The 14,194-nt window shown below is 45.2% G+C and overlaps 1 long non-coding RNA gene across 2 annotated transcripts; it reads left to right on the top strand.

Moving 5' to 3' along the window:
* Positions 1-8: 8 nt before the first annotated feature.
* Positions 9-7,342, top strand: LOC121831781 (uncharacterized). Of its 2 annotated transcripts, none has more exons than XR_006075348.2 (3): positions 9-124; positions 4,650-4,737; positions 7,055-7,342. It is a non-coding gene; the product is annotated as an uncharacterized LOC121831781 (long non-coding RNA). The 2 variants fall into 2 exon arrangements; XR_013053261.1 differs by lacking the exon at positions 7,055-7,342 and adding an exon at positions 5,834-5,971 and having other exon boundaries at positions 29-124.
* Positions 7,343-14,194: the final 6,852 nt, after the last annotated feature.

The following is a 14,194-nucleotide window of genomic DNA, read 5'->3' as shown; positions in this document are numbered from 1 at the left end:
GTTCCCCCAGAATTCCTCATACTTCCCTGGGAGAAAGCTAAACCGCACACTGGTAACCGAGACTCAAACATATCAGCATGGGAAGCAGCTCCACTCCCAGTGGGCTTGGCAGTGCCTGTGTGAGGTAGGAGTGGAGTGCGCAGGAATAACTGAATTCAGCCGGTTCACAGGGAACACAGGAAGAGCCCTGGACCACTCCTTTAATTACTTATATCTGCCTCTCCTCCTCCTCCTTCTCTTCCTCCTTTTTCTTCTTCTACCCCCCCCCGCCCTTTCTTTTTTTTTTATAGTCTCTGTATAGCCAGGGCTGACCTGGAATTTACCTAGCTCAAGCCTGCCTGGAACTCACAGAAATCCTCCTGTTGCAGCTCCCTAATTGCTGGGATTACTGGTGTGAGCCATTAGGTCTGACTCATCACTGAATGGGTCTCAGAGCCAGGGTCAGGTCACAGATGCATGTACCTTTTGGAAATACCTGACAGAGGGATGTGGTCAGCCTTCTGCAGTCCTCAGGATATTGGCTCTGGAAGCGGCAGGGGACAAGCCATTTACCAAAACTTTCATTAGGTCATGCCCAAAAGTTTCTAGAGAAGGAAGAATTCCTCTGCAGACTCAGTAATGGATTCTTAGATTATCCATCCCGCCCACCAGAATGGAAACCTACAAATTAAATGGAGGACTTTAATCACTCAGGTATTCCACAAAGGAGACCTTGGGAATTAAACTAGCAGCTAAATGTTTGTTAATCTCATAAAGTCTATCACACATTACTAGTCACTATGAACCTACACTAATCTAATTACAATACCAATTAAAAAATAATTGAATTTATAGATGGGGGTGGTAGATGAGCACATGCCATGGCCATCAAAGCTTGATCATCAAAGAAAGAGGGGAGAAAAACTGTACAAAGTAAGATGGTATTTTTTTTTATTGAAAATAGATTCTTCTCCCATACAATACGTCCTGACAACAACAATGAATCACAACAGAAAAATAAAAAGAATAAACAAACAAAAAAATAGAAAAACCAATAAGACAAGGCTAAAGCCATCACATTGAAGCTGGACAAGGAAACCCAACAGAAGGAAGAGAGTCTCAAGAGCAGGCAACTGAGTCAAAGACACACCTGCTCCCACAATTGGGAGTCCCACAAAAAAAAAAAAAAAAAAAAAAAAAACCAAAAAACCCAAGCTACCAGCCACAACATAAGTACAGAGGACCTGGTGCAGACCACTGTGGGATCCCTGTTGCCACTTTGTCTCTATGAGCCCATATATGCCCTGTTTAGTTGATTCAGTGAACTCCATTCCCATGGTGAAAGAGGGTATTTTAAAGGAGGGAAAAGAAAAAACAGATGAGTAAATAGCTGGGCCTTGAGAATCAAAGTGAACCCTCAGGACTCAGAAGCATGAGTCAGAAACATCAACAGTAGGACTTTTGGGACGGAGTAGGAAACAAAAGCAGACAATTGGGTATCATGATAAAGTGAGAGGATGGACTTCGAAGGAAGAAAAAAGGAAACAGATGTATCTCTCCCTTGAACACATCACACCCTTGTAGCACCCTTGTAAGCCAATGATTTTCTCTCCACTGTGTCACATGATATGTGTGTGACCCTGGCAGTAATCCAGAAACGCAGATCAAGGGAGGGGTAGAAGCGGACGGCCATGTTTGCATAGGGAGTGGATTGTGGGATAGCTTGAGGTACATGAGATCCTGTCTCTGTAAAAATCTGTCTCAAGCCAAGAAAACCCAACGAAAAGCAGAATGAGGGTGTTAGACCCCAAAATCTTGGGTCTCAAGTGGGCACCCCAAGAACCCAGACTCCGGTCCAGTTGATGAAATAGCAAGAGGTGTTTATTGATGCAGCTGTACAGTTGGGCAAACTCTGTTCCAAAGAGCAAGAGTCACACCTATTGCAATCACATGGGCACCTTCAAAGGAAAAACCCACAAAAAGCCATAAGATTACAATTCCGATACAATTTCGTTTCACAAGATCATGGTCTGATCACAGAGTGGGTACAGTCATGTCCATATGTACATTCTTCCTGAAACCTCAAGGGGGTTATCAGGGCAGGAGTGGAGTTTACACAAAGGTCACAGTGGTCCTTCCTGGAACACCTGCAACTATCCCAGTCACAGTTGAGCACATCTCTTAACAGAAATTTTTTTACATTGTTACATTGTGGCAGGGGTGGTTGAATAATGGCTGAGTCAGGTTGCCCTTGGAACTAGTTTTCTTTTTATTTCCTTATTCTCCTGGGGCTTGGGGGGGGGGGTAAGCCTGAAGGGTTAGGGTCTTTCAAGGGTTTTTCCCACAACCCTTGAAAATTACTGACGTGGGTCAATCACCCATATTCTCCCTCAGTTTCCTTAACATTCAAGTGAACACAGTAGCAAAACCTCCCATCACACCACCTAGAAGCAACTGAGAGCTTGGGAAGAGCAGGGAAGGGTTCAGGACACAGACCTTTGGGCTATTAATGGTACTGACATGGAATAAAGGACAGTGGGCTCTACTACCAGGCTCGGAGTTGAAGGACCCGGAGTGACCTCCATCATATGAAGTCCCACTGTTCAAGCAGTCCAAACTTTTCCACAGCTCTACTGTCCTGGTACCCTGTGTCTCCCACTGCTCCCTTTTGCTCTTTGTGCCCACGGTGAAGACGTTGCAGGGTCCCACTGCATCTAATAGGTGTCTCCAAGTTACAAAATAACGGACTGAAAACATTCTGTATCTCTCAGGTTTTCAATCAAATACTAGATGAATTGAGGATATTTAGCAAATGAGTACAATTATCAAATCAAACATTAATCAAAGCACCCTGGAGGGGAGTCAGTGCCTGGACAGTTAGTTGCCTCTGAATAGTGAGTTCCAGGATGGCCAGGACCATGGAAAGAGACCCTGCTTTAAAAATGAAATTTGAATAGTGAATGTTCTCTCTTGGATATTTTCTCTTGAGCCTGGGTCTTGCCAAGTAGCCGAAGAGTTCCAGGAATCTGGGAAATCCTCCTGTCTCAGCCTCCTGAGAGGGGGTGAAAGGCTCTGGCTTAAGCTCTGCTGATCCAGCCTATATCCCACACCCACATAGGGTGTGTCTGATTCAATCTCATCCAAGAGCTACATAAAGGCCCAGATCTCCACCTGGTTCTCAGACCTCAGAAGCCAAGAGAGGTGCCAAGACAGCTCTACCTCCACAATCTAGACTCTGTAGCACCCACCAGGGTGCAGAGAGTCCAGGGCCCTAGACTCTATGCAACACAACAGAACTCTGAAGACACAATGCAGGTACATGATCTGGGGGATGGCTTGTGTATTTGTCTTTCAATTTCTCTCAGAAATTTTATAGCTCCAAAAGGGTATCTCTGGCAGGTGTCTCCTTCCCATGTGCATATGAACTCACTGGGTAGTCAGAGCAAGTCTCCTGGAAGGTATTGACACTGTGTCCATTATACAGCCAAGGAAACTTGGCAATACACCTTGAACCTGAACCCATGCCCCCAAATGGCAGAGGTACAGAAGTCAGCACCCTCCCTGTCCTTGGGGTCTCTCTAGGTTTTACCTTGTTAAGGCAGTGTCTGAGTGGTTTAAGGCTAGTCCATAGGCCACTCTAGGGCCAAGATGATCCTGAACTTCTGAACTGGCCTTCAACTCTTGTGGAAGGGCTGGGATAGTAGCCCTGTGCCAAGCACCCTTGTTGTGTGATACTAGAACAACAGTAACTTTGAAAGACCCTAACACTTCAGGCTTACACCCCCCAAGCCCCAGGAAATGAGAAACTAAGAATCTAGTTCCAAGAGCAAGCTGACTCAGCCATTGTTCAACCACCCCTGCCACAATGTAACAATGTAAAAAGATTTGTGTTAAGAGATGTGCTCAACTGTGACTGGGATAGTTGCAGGTGTTCCAGGAAGGACCACTGTGACCTTTGTGTAAACTCCACTCCCGCCCTGATACCCCCCTTGAGGTTTCAGGAAGAATGTGCATGCAGACGTGACTGTACCCACTCGGTGATCACTCTGTGATCAGGCCATGAAATTGTATGGGAATTGTAATCTTGTGGGTTTTGTGAGTTTTTCCTTTATAAGCCCCCATGTGGCTGCAGTAAGATGTGGCTCTTGCTCTTAGGAGCAGAGTTTGCTTCAATAAAAACCTCGTGCTGTTGCATCAACTGGACTGGAGTCTGGGTTCTTGAAGTACCCACTCCAGACTCCCAGACTTTGGGGTCCAACAACTTGATCACAGAGTTCTTCTGAGACCTTAATGTGTGTGAAGCAGAGCTGGGACTCACAAGGAGATTCTATTAGGGGTTTTCTATCCCTTGGATAACAGAAAGGAGTTTGGGAAGAGAGTGAGCTAGACAGAGTGGACGAGGTCCTCTCAAAAGAGAGGTGCTTCTATCTTTGAATGTTCCCTTCAGCAGTGGGCTGCCACTATATTCAGTGGAGGCTTTCCCTGGTTACACTTCACTGCCAAGGTTTCCCCTTACATGACAAGGATTCAGCATCTGGAGATGGGGAAGGAAGGGTCCATTGTTTGCTCCAGCTGCAAGAGGCTGAATCCTCAGTCCACTTCTGGCCAGGAGGCAGAGATTCTTGATGCCCCAAAACAGCTTAACATTTTTCTTATTCACTTCTGAACAGGGAGACGCAGAGCACATTGAAGGTTTGAGGAACACCAAGACATCCTGTATGAGACAGCGTCAGAAGCAGGGAGGACAAAGGCCCTCAGGTATTCAGAGGAATCCTGAGTTAAGACCAAAATCTTCCACCATAGCATTTCTTAACTATTGGACAGAGGAGCTCAGGCAGGACCTCAGGCGTGGACAGCTGTGTCAAGGATGTTCTTGTCCCCAGTGGTCCCAGCTTCCTGCCCTTCTTGCAAGAGACCCAAAGTCTCAGGGTTCTGTGAGAGTCTCTCAGGAGGCAGATGGGTTGAGTCTATGTAGGGACAATGTCCCCAGGGAGCACTTGTCCCCTGAGAGCCCTTTCTGTTTTGCAATGCATTTTCTACACTTGAAGGCAGCTACACTTGCAAGCAGGTGTACTCCTCGGTGTGAAGATCAGGGCAGATGGTAAGCCTGGGCTTGCTAGCAAGGGCTCCCGATCTCTTGAGAAGTGAATGAGGCCACTCTTGTCTTCTCTCAGTGTGCAGAGAGGGTCTCTAGAAGTGATGAGATGCGCCGTGCATAGCATCAATGGCACTCATCACCTTCCACCTTCTCTTGCTGGTCCTTCCTGTAGACACCCATTGCCTGCCTCTGAAATCAGGATCTTCCTGCAGGAGTGGAAAGTAGTTGAAAGAAATGCTGGGCACCCAGGCAAGAAGATCTACCAGAAGAGCTGGGCTATTTACCAGCGACTCAATGGGTATTGGGACCTGAAGAAGAGCTGGGAAAGCTGTGTGGACCTGCTGCTGACCCTGCAGAATCTGCACAGGAGACTGTGCAATGGGAGAGGAGACACCATATCCTTGTTTTCTTTCTCAGAAGACCTGTTCAGCATCATGGGTTGCTTCCCATGTTAGTATCCTCTGCATTGCCCCGCCAATTCCACTAGAGGGCAGCATGGGCTGGGCTGCCCTTCATGAGCACAGAACAGAGCACAGTCTGGAGGGAACCCCCATTCCCAGGGGCCAGTTTTACACATGGTGAAAACAAACACCTGTCCTCTGGTGTTTGTCTACCTTCCTCTGTCACCCCAGGGGAGTGGAAATTGGACATGTTCTGGGTGGACCAAGACACACAGGACAGACAGACCATGGTTTAGCATGATTCTGGGAGAGTGAGGGTGCCATGCTTATGAGCTCTCTCCATTTCTTATCTCAGGTTCTCCCTACCATGAAGGGTTAGGTAACCACCTGCCTCCTGTGAACCCTCAAACTTCCAGGGACCAGCCTGGGGATCATGGCATCCCTGGTTCTTCTGCACAGCTTCAAGAGAACCCATTGCCTGTGATGTCCCAGGGAGATTTTCTGTTACTCAGAAGGGAGACCCAGAAGCACTGTTGTCTGCCCTAAGTTCCACACCTACTTCCTGCCTCTGATCAGGAATTTGGGAAGACATGGTGAACTGTAGCTGGAGAGTTTTCTCCTCAGGTCTCGCCAAGCCCCAGCAGTCCGACAGCCCACTTATAAAATAAACACACAGACACTTATATTATTTAAACTGTTTGGCTTAATGGCTCAGGCTTCTAGCTATCTAGTTCTTACATCTTAAATTAACCCATTTCTATAAATCTATACCTTGCCATGTGGCTGGTGGCTTACCGGCATCTTCACATGTTGCTTGTCATGGCGGTGTCTGGCAGTGCCTCCCTCCGCCTTCCTGTTCTCTCAATTCTGTTAGTCCTGCCTATACTTCCTGCCTGGCTACTGGCCAATCTGTTTTATTTATTGACCAATCAGAACAACACATTTGACATACAGACCATTCCACAGCAGTGAACTTGAAACCATGCTCCAATTTACAGAGGTACAGAAGTCAGCCCCTTCCCTGTCCTTGGGATATCTCTAGGTTTTCCTTTGTTAAGGCAGCCTCTGAGTGGTCCAATGCTTGCCCACAGGATACTCTACAGCCAAGATTGATGCTGAACTTCTGAACTGGCCTTCATCTCTCATGGAAGGGGTTGGATAGTACCCCGTGCCAAGCACCCTTGTTGTGTGATACTAGAACAACAGTTACTTAATCACAGAGTTCTTCTGAGACCTTAATGTGCTTGAAGCACAGCTGGGACTCACAAGGAGATTCTATTAGGGGTTTTCTATCCCTTGGATAACAGAAAGGAGTTTGGGAAAGAGTGAGCTGGACAGAGTGGGCGAGGTCCTCTCAAAGGAGAGGTGCTTCTGTCTTTGAATGATCCCTTCAGCAGTGGAAGTCTACAATATTCATTAGAGGCTTTGTCTGGTTACTCATCACAGCCTAGGTTTCTCCTTAGGTGACAAGGAATCAGCAACTGGAGATGTGGAAGGAAGGGTCCAGTGTTTGCTCATCACCTCCCTCCTTCTCATGCAGGTCCTTTGAACTCTCTCCATTTTTTCTCCCTCTCAGGTCCTCTCTACCATGAAGGGTTTGGTAACCACCTGCATCCTGAGAACCCTCAACCTTTCAGGGACCAGCCTGGAGATCATTGCATCCCTGTTCCTTCTGCACAGCTTCAAAGGAACCCATTGCCTATGATGTCCCAGGGAAATTCCTGATTTCTCAGATGGGAGACCCAGAAGCACTGCTGTTTGTCCTCAGTTCCACACCTACTATCTGCCTGTGATCCAGGACTCTGGGGCCTCCAGCATCAGCAGCCATGGTCAACCCCTGATTAAAACTCAGATTCTCAATAAAGACTAGTGGATTTTTTTTTTTCTTCTCTCAAAACCTCAGGACCGTGCAGCATTGTGGGTTTAGGCTTCTTTCTCTACCTCCTAAGAGAGGACAATGTAAAAATCAATAAAGTCAATAAATGTCCCTGAAGTAATGCTCTGCCCTGTCCTTGTCTCTTGAGTGGGGTCCATAAGTAAAGAGGGGCTATGAAATTATTTTCAGAGGTTCATTCTCTGGTGCCCCAGGACTTGCCCTCTCCCATCTGACTCCTGGCATGGGGTCTCCTCTCTCACCAGGGCAACCTCTACTTCCATAGACCTGTGCTCTGCCATTTCATTCTTGGTCATTCTTGTTCAGTGTCTCACAGCCTCAGTCTCTCCACAGTGCAATGCAAACGGGATGGAGCCGGGGTGTTGCTGGATGGCATCGGACACACAAAGACAGTGGCTTATGCATGCAATGGAGAAAAAAATCAGAGACTCATTCTTATCTCAGGAACTATTTTTAGGATAGGAAGGAACACAAACTGGTGGTTTCAGACTGTGTCTCATGGTCTCTCATTCTTCATCTTTTGTTCCACAGCTGGTGGTCCTCTTTGTTAGGGTTAGGGGCTCTGGTCTTGTTGGACTTAGTATGTGAGTAAGGTGAGCTCTGAGAGCTGGAGGACTCCTGCATGTCCCATCGCTCTCGCTCTCTTGTTCACCTGGTGTTGATGGCTTGAGATCTCCTCTGCTCTTTCACACACCTGCCTTGGCTGCCATTTGCCATCAGTTCCCTACTGGTGAAGTCCGGGGACCTAGAAGTTGTCTCTCAAAGTAGGGAGATATTCTTATTTCTCTAGAGAACCTTGCCTCATACACCCCAGGCATTGCTGTGTCCAGTCATCCAAAGACCATCAAGGTTGCTAGGAAGCGCTGGGATTGGGCATCAGAAGAGACAGGGCTCTTGTTGGAGAAGGGCTGCCAAGGAAGGCATCCTGCTGTGGGGCTGGCACCCTAAGTCCTTCACGTGGGGCCAGAGGTGTGCAGCGATTCCAGACTACACAGGGCACACCAGCAGTTTCAGGGCAGCCTAGGATCCCTGTGACCCTCTCTCCCAAAGGAGAAGAAATCAACAGCACCAACAACAGCAAAAAGGACAAACGGATGCCTCCCTCCCTTCAGGAGTCCACATGCAGGTCTTCCAGCTGACTTTCCCTTGGGCTGGGCCTTAACATCCATAGTAACATGTCTCAACACACTCTACCCATGCTGCTCTGTGAGCGGGCGGTTTTCCCTCCCCTGTATCACATGTGAGTGTGCGACTCCTCTCCTAGATGCAATCTCAGCAACTGGCAGATCAAGTGGCATGGTGATTTTATTTGTGCCAAAATGTGATTTTATTTGCATGTCAATAAAGTTGCCTGGGGGTTAGAGCTAATAGCAAGCTATTTAGCAGAAGTCTGGCAGTGGCAGCACAGGCCCTTAATCTGATCACATGGCAGGTAGTGTCTGTTCAAGGACATAGCCAGCTTGGTGACACATGCCTTTAATCCAAGTACCAACCAGAGAGACCTGAAGGTCTGTATAGAAAGGCAGTGACGAAGATGTTATGTGGTTGGGTTTAGACCCAATGAGAAGGCAGAACAGAAAATCAATAAGAAATACAAACACACAGGAAGTAGGTCTCTTTTCTCAGGGGAAGGACTGCAGTGGCTGGTAAGCTAAATGCTATTCGCTAGTGCTCTGACCTCTTGGGCTTTTAACTGAGCCCGTCCCTCGGGAGCCCGTCCCTCGGGAGCCCGTCCCTCAGGTTCCAGTGGCTTTACCCAGCAGGTCCGCATAGAGGATGATCAGGACCACGGGCCTGAGTGCAGGTGTCTGAGATGGTCTGCACTTGGCTGTGCTGGGGGAGGTCTTTTGCTCTACCCCTTGGCATCTCTATAAAAACCCTGGGCCAGAGACAGTCGGGGCCCATTGGAATAGGTTCCAGGCCCTCTCGAGGCTATCCTTTATTTTCGATCTGTTTATCTCTGCAAGATTCTCCGCTATAAATCCTTCTAATATTTCCTGCTGCTCGCACTCAAGAAAACTCTGGGGAACTGTGGGGGTGGTGGGTAAACGCCCCACAGAATGGCGCCATGAACAGGGACTAAAGAAAAAAAGGGGAACAAAAAAAGGGGAGACTAAAGAAAAAAAGGGGAACAAAAAAAGGGGGGACTAAAGACAAATGAACAGGGACTAAAGATAAAGGAAAATAGTTTTATTACAGAGTTTTTGGTGAAAGTGCTGAGTCAGCCCTGCCAGTGGAAAGGCATGCCGGTGTTATGAAAATATATTTTTTATATATATTTTTGGGAGGCAGGGGTTTTATCCTCGAGAGAAAAGGAAAGCGGACTGGAAGGATGTCCGATGCTGCAGCGAAATTCTCTTCTGTCAAAATTTTCTATCTTCTATCCCTGTCTCAATTTCTATCTGTGAAAAATAAGTATAAGGTATAGGGTAGTAATATAGTTTAGGAAAAACTTAGAAGTGTAAGATTGTGTAGGAAAAAATAAGTAAGGCAACTAGACAGAAAAACTCTTCAATTTTCTCACTTTGGGGGCTATAAACGCAAACTGGGGAAAAAAATTCTTTGGGATTTACGGGTAGTAAAAAAGCTCTTCTTTGAGCTTATGGGGAAGAAAAAGTTTCCTATGGAAGCTTTTGACCTGGGGACAGCTGAAATGCTAAGTCCAAGCGGCAGGAGAAAGTGTTTTCTCCCTGAGGCAAAAATGGGGGTGTAAGAAGTCAAAGTTTGAAGTTCAGAAGTTTTGGGGAAAAGTTGGTCTTTCTCCTGGGGGGGGGGAATCTTTCTCTTAAACTCGAAAGCTTTTCTTGAAAAACTTTAGGGGAAAATCTCTAAAAAGCCTTAATCATTCTCAAAAGCTCTTAAACTTAAAAACTAAAGCCTTTAACTTTCTCAGAAGGACAAAAATTAGAATCACCTGAAGATATTAGTAGGGGGACCACCTGTGATTAGCTCTAAGGGAAAACAAAACTCTTTTTTTTTTTTTTTTTTGGTTTTTCGAGACAGGGTTTCTCTGTGTAGCTTTGTGCCTTTCCTGGAGCTCACTTGGTAGCCCAGGCTGGCCTCGAACTCACAGAGATCCACCTGGCTCTGCCTCCCGAGTGCTGGGATTAAAGGCGTGCGCCACCAACGCCCGGCTTGGGAAAACAAAACTCTTAAGACAGCAAAACCTCTAAGTTCTCTTTCAAGCTTTAACAATCCTCCCTGCAATGCAGGAGGCAGGAACAAGTTTCTAAAAAGCTCTTCTAAGCTCTGTCTCTTCAAGCTAGTAAAAGACAGTGGGTCAGAGTACCCTGAGGGAAACTCTTGGGAGAGTGTGGGTAAAGAGCTACAGAGAGCCCAAAAGTGCAGGAAACTTTACCTGAGAAAAGAAAAAAAGCCAAGCTTTTCAGTTACAGCTGAGCTGAGGCAGCAAAGGTTTTGAGTGAGCATTTCAGAATGAAAAGGTGCTCCTAATCGTTCTAATGCAAAAATCCCCTGAAGCAATGCAAACTGTTAGCATTGTATCCTTGCTTCTGAGCAAAAACCCAGAGGTGACTGGCCAGCATCTCTGAGTTGGAGTGCATTTCAGGGATACTAGGGTTCCTGCAGTTGCAAACTTCCTGAAGCACAGAGCTGAGGCAGGAAGGTGCAGGACCCAGGGGAAGATTGCCAATGAACAAACAAAGCTAAAGCCTGTGGGAACGGCACAGTTGTGCGCTTTCCTACAAGTCCCGGGTTGATAGGTCCACAACTGCAAAAAAGAAATCTGAGAAAAAGCTTTCCTATCAGAGTAAGGACCTTTCAGGGAAAACAGTAAAGCTGAACTGTGTCTGAAGCAGTTGTGCTGCCGAGTCAGAACGCCGTCTGGGGAAAGAGCCCAGCCTGGGCAGAAGAAAACTATCCAGGAGTAAAGCTCTTTTCTGTCAGAGAAAGCATCTCTTTGAGAAAAGCTTTGTTTCAACTGAGTCCTGTGAGATTAGGGAGTGTGGCCCTGAGGGGTGATTGCCTCTGGCATAAGCTCTGTCCTTGAGCACCCAGACAAGCAAATACAACCCACTGAGGGACTGGGCCAGGTGAAGGCCTGATGAGGCAAAACACCTGTCCTAATGGGAGTTTAGACATGACAAAAACCTCCCTTGTTAGATTTTCAGTCTGTATGCAAACCACACAGACCCCGAAAACAGAAACGGACTAAAGCCCCTACCTTCAGTAGTAGGGATACCTCCCCAGGAAATACATGACCTGAAAAAGCTGCTAGAATTTGAGGCAGATTCAGGGGGAGAGAAAAAGCCCCTACCTCCAAAAGGCAGCTAGTAGAGGTACAGAGCTGCAGACAGATACCTGAAGCTCTGCATCTGGTGGTGGTGGTGGGGGGGGGGGGGACAAGAAAAATGAGATAGATCAGTGGGAGAAAATCTCTCTGAAAGAGCTATGGAAAAGCTGTTGTAAATGATTTTGTTTTTCACTGACTGGCTAAAACAAACACAAGCCCCGAGGAAAATTGCTATCAGGAATGCCAGCCTCAATGCTGGCTAATGAGGCAGGTGTGGTTCTGATCCAGGCCAGTGTCTGATGAAGGAGAAACACCTGTTAAAGCCAGCTGAGGAGAGACCAGAACCTCCCAATGTGCCATAGCTGAAAATGTAAAATGCTTGTTCAAATCTCCCATTGTAAAAGCAAAAAACTTTGTTCAAACCTCCCGGGCAAGAATTTGTAAGCAAGTCTAGTAAAAGAACCAGTTGACTCTCAGACCTGAAAAGAACTATGGGAAATGAATGATATAAGAAAAATGATGTAAGGGACTGATATTATTATGGACTGATATAAGGGAAATGCATTCTGGGAAAGGTAGTTTTTCCACTGGCGACATTGCCCTGAAACACATATGTCAGCTCTAAAATTAAAATACAGCTTTTAAAAGAATAAGGAGGAAAATCGTCTAAGGGTTTAAGTGTCAGTTCCAATGAAAAATTGAAAGGATACGGAACTAGATGCTTCGAGGTTTGGGGCTCCATTGGTAAAATGCCTTATTCACCTAATAGCTGTGCAGTATTTGGCTGAGAGCTTTACAGCAGCTAAATCCAGTAATTTCACCCTCAGTGTGAAGTGAAGTTTTTCGGTAGAACAAACCAAAAGTACTGCTGTAATAGAAACGTTTGTCTGAATTGAAGTACTTAGGGGAGCTATCATGAATTGGGGTGAAGAGACGGCCTCTAGTTAAAAACTGTTTACCACTGACAGTACATCTCTGCCGGTTCAGAAAAGCCGAGAGAACTCTTTGGGGTGTGGCTTTGTCCGGAGAATGTTACAGCCCCCTAGCAACAAGTATCACAACTCTATAATGACAACACTCACTAAATCCCAGTGCTTTATAACAAAGCTGACTATAAACTCTAAACTTTAGAAGTGATGTACGTACTTCCTGTCTAGTTGGGAGAATCTTTCTAATAGAGATGGTGATAATAATTAAGAGTAAGAAGTAGAAAGACAAAATAAGATATGTGAGTTTGTAAAAATTCTGTCTTGCCGGGCGGTGGTGGCGCACGCCTTTAATCCCAGCACTCGGGAGGCAGAGCCAGGCGGATCTCTGTGAGTTCGAGGCCAGCCTGGGCTACCAAGTGAGTTCCAGGAAAGGCGCAAAGCTACACAGAGAAACCCTGTCTCAAAAAACCAAAAAAAAAATAAAAAATAAAAAATTCTGTCTTGTTAGATCTGTGTTAAGAAATCTTTAGGTGTTTGCTAAGTTATGGTAGCCTATATAAGTTTGTAAAATAGATCTATAGAGTTCCTTTAAGAATATAAGCTTGTAAGAAGTATCTAAGGTAGTCTTAAGACATGTAGTAATGAGCTTGTAAGATGCTAGTTGTAAATGTAAGTTTAAATAAGATGGAATGAATATAAGTATATAAGAATTAATAAGAAATATATTTGCTAAAGTAGTTCTATAGTTTCCTTAAAGTATAAATAAGTAGATGTTAATATGTTATATGTGAGTTTGTAAAAATGTGTAAATGTTGAGTGAGTTTATGCTTACGCACATGTTATGTGAGTTTGTAAAAAAGTGTAAATGTTAAGTGTGAATCTATTCTTAATGTATATGGTGAAAGAACCCCGAGACACAGAAGGTTAGTGTCCCAGTAGACTGCAAAGTAGGCAGTCTGAATGGTTTTAAAAGCTCCAGAAGCCGCTAAGAAGCTAAGAATGGTGGAAGCCAGAACCAGCACAACAAGGCATTCACAGCTGAGATCCGTGGAAAAATCGACACAACACAGAAAAACCTGAGCTAACATCAAAAACGGTGCGGTTTAGAATACTACTGTACCTAAAAAGGTCTCTGGCTTGAGAATAAAAGTTCAGAGATGCTTGTTTGAACAAAAATTATTAACTGCAAAAAGTTTTGGTGAAAAACGTCTCTTCATATTTGGAAGTGAAAGCCTGATACCAGAATTTTTCTTGTTTGAACTTTTTGAACTTAAAAATGAGATAAAATTACAAAAAGATTTAGGTTATGGATTTTTCATATTTGGAAGGCTAGTACCAGAATTTATCATTTGAATTTTAAGACTTAAATGAAATAAACAATAGAGATTTCATTGCAATGGGACAGTTTTGAGTAATGACCTAGGAACGGTTTTCTGGAATTGGGTTAAAAATGGAACTGTTTAAATGAAGAAATATATTTCTACTTAGAATCAAGATGCAATTTTGTGTATGCATATATGCTTTATTAACTGGTGATTTATGAATTGTTTTGTGGAACTGTTTATGTAAAAATGGAATTATTTATGGAACTGGTTTTGTGTTACAAATGGAACTGTTTAAACAGAAAAGTTTGCGTTTTCT

Source organism: Peromyscus maniculatus, chromosome 8, assembly GCF_049852395.1.
Source record: "Peromyscus maniculatus bairdii isolate BWxNUB_F1_BW_parent chromosome 8, HU_Pman_BW_mat_3.1, whole genome shotgun sequence".
Taxonomy (NCBI): Eukaryota; Metazoa; Chordata; class Mammalia; order Rodentia; family Cricetidae; genus Peromyscus; species Peromyscus maniculatus.
Note: the sequence above shows the minus strand (reverse complement) of the source record. Positions and strands in the feature narration are given on the sequence as shown.